The sequence below is a fragment of the Lonchura striata genome, chromosome 2 (genome assembly GCF_050655825.1).
Source record: "Lonchura striata isolate lonStrDom1 chromosome 2, ASM5065582v1, whole genome shotgun sequence".
Taxonomy (NCBI): Eukaryota; Metazoa; Chordata; class Aves; order Passeriformes; family Estrildidae; genus Lonchura; species Lonchura striata.
In genome coordinates this window covers 130,360,196-130,363,182 of record NC_140704.1, presented here as the reverse complement: position 1 = coordinate 130,363,182, position 2,987 = coordinate 130,360,196, and positions in this window count along the sequence as shown.

Here is a 2,987-nt window from a genome sequence, read left to right as displayed (position 1 = left end):
AGTAAACCAACTCCCTCCTGTCAAAGCCAGAAAATGAACCTGTTATTGCTGGAAGATAAGCCAAAAAGGAAGCACAAGATTTAACCCCTGCTTGCAAGGATACTCTACTGCTTGGAGAATGAGAAAGCATATTACAAAACTTGAATAAAATCGTATTATAAACAGTTATCTGAGAATGTCTACAGAGAAAATATCTCTGCAGCAAAATAGTAGTCTGTGGCAGAACACAGCCTATTCAAGGAGTTTAGATGGCTCTGTATTGTTTTTTTTAACATTTTTGCTTGCTGGAAATTTTCTGCTGCTAATCTCTATCATTAAACATATATATGAATTATAAGAGTCTTCTAATAATTAGTGTGAATATTAGATGATGTGCAAAGGTAAAGGTTTTTATAGAGTTTGACTTTCATTGTCCTTGAAAGTCAGTATCTAGAATTTGCTTCAAAACCATAGCTTGTCCCAGTGTGCCACCCACACCTAACAACACACACTCAGAGCTTTGAGCATGTTTGGAATATTGTGTTGGCTGAAGGCATGCACCATGGCTAGTCTACTGACATTTGTGGTGAAATGTGGCTGCAGCAAGAGTTGTGAGTTGGCAACTAGTGGGACAAGGCTGTGACTATGAGACCTCCTTCCCTGTCCTGGGAGGGAAGAAATGATAAGACCTCAGTGCTCACCAGATTATTCCTGTCTATACCACGCTGCTCCTGGCACAGCAAGGCCTGGAAGGCTACACAGTGCGGCACAAGATTTGCTGCCAAAACATCCATCCCCTACCTCCTCCAGGGAGGTCACTAGCTGGCTGGCTTCTTGGCTGGCTGGCTGCTCCAATGGGCAGGAGGCTCCTAGCCAGCCAGCCAGCCAAGAAACCAAAGGAGCCAGGGGAGCAATACAACTGCACCTTGAGGGTCAAATCAAAATTGTCTCAGGCTGGATATTATCCCATCTGTAACCCAGGGGAAATAATGACAGGGGAAATAATGACAGCATTTAGACATTTTGAAAAATCATGTGCTCAGACATGCAAACTGTATTTAGTTGGAAGTTCAATGGGGCCAAGAGTATTGGAGTTTGCTCCCCATACACTGGGTTTACAGTTTTAAGTCACTCAGTTCTTGGCACTGCAGAGTTAACCCAGCTAAAGAAGAATGAGACAGATTAGCCCTGTTAGAAAATAGAAACAAAACATTTCCCTCCTCCACACAAACAATTTGGTTTTGTCTCCCAAGTCTGCATGCCAGCAGTATTCAGAACCTCCTAATACAATAAATTTTCAGGAGAATTTTGTCAATGATGTTTCAAAAGTCAGAGAGACTTTTCAGGATACCTGACTGCCATCAGTGCTTCCTTACTAACATGTGCCGATAACCACTTAACTTAAACGTGCTTTTTTTTGTTTTTGTAATCCGCTTTGTTCCAGCATGTTTTGCTCAACAGCCCCTGTTTTTCACCTTTTCAAAGAAAAGTAATGGGGAGAGCTAATAATGATTGCTGTGTACACTGAGAGCAGCATGTAGGTTTAACCCACAGTGATGTTATGTGTTGTATAAACAAGTCAGGTCTCACAGCAGCTGAGTTCAGGCTCCCCCAGCTGCAATCACAGCGTCTCAGAATGTGGCACACATCCAGCTGGGGACAGTCCAAGGTTGTGCTCCCTGTGAGCTTCCAAAGCTTCAGACAGCAGAGCCAGTGCAGAAGTGGCTTTGCAATACATCCTAAATTTAGTAAGGTCATGTTAATACTGCCTGGCAGGTGTAAATACCACCGCTGGTGATCCTCCAGTGGGAAAGTACTACCATGGGTCTATAAATGTTGATGGGACTATCACTTGAAGTATAATCACTCAGCAAAGTGGTCTAATTAAATCAGTGTAATTTTGAATGATTTCAGGAAACTGGAAAATCAGAATAAAGCCTTAAGCAATTTTATCTACTAAGGGATAAGGTGTCAGACAATTTGATCCAGATTGATAGCCTGCATTTGGCAACATCAGAAAATCCTCAGTTCTCTGATTTTTGTTGAAAGAAAAGCTGAGGAAAAGAGACATCTTTAACAGCAATTTAAACATGATGCATATAGTTAGTTAGTTCATGCACTAAAATTTTATGCAAAAAATATATATATTCAGTATTGTTGCAGTCTATCAATATAATCTTATTTCTTATAATGCGTGGCTTATATGGTTTCTTTCACACTTGTAGCGGGCACGGTTTTATTAAATATTATTAGGGTTTATATTAATGATTTTATTTAGGTAGAGCTGTGGATTTGCTTTAACAAATTTCCATGTGAGAAAACACTATACTCTCAGCTGCTACATTTGTGGAGTGCAAAGGCTGAGATATTTTTAAAATAATCTTTTAGCAGAGAGCTAAACAAATATTGATCATGTGCCTGAGAGGAGGAGTAATTTCAGGTTAAGCAACACTAACAACACAAAGCTCTTCAGATTTAAGTACAGAATTTAACCTTTGATACTGCAAGTTTTCAAGAGACTTTGAACCAAAATGCATATATTACTTTACCACAAGAGGTCATCATAACACTACTCTAAGCCACATTACTCCAGTATTTTTTGCCTTCACTGAGAGAAACTTGGAAAGAAACAAAAAAACCGGTATTTTTTGAATGTGTTTTTTTTCTAATCTAAAATTAACAATTAATCTGCTATATATTGATTATTTACTTAGAAGTTACAAACAAAGTCTTTCCATGTTACCAATGTTTTGGCTATATCCACAGATATTCTCTGAACTTCCTCTATTATTTTTCTTTTTTTAACACAGTAAACAGCTCTTAGCCACGAGGTTAATAGCGAAGAACAAATGACAAAGAATCAGCAGAAGAGTGAGTAACTGGAATTTTGGCTAAATCACATGAATTCAAGGTTACTTTTTTTTTTTTCATTAGAAGTATGTAAAGATACTATTTTTTCATATTGGAATATCATTTAGAAGTCTCTATCAGATATGTGCTTAAGTTTT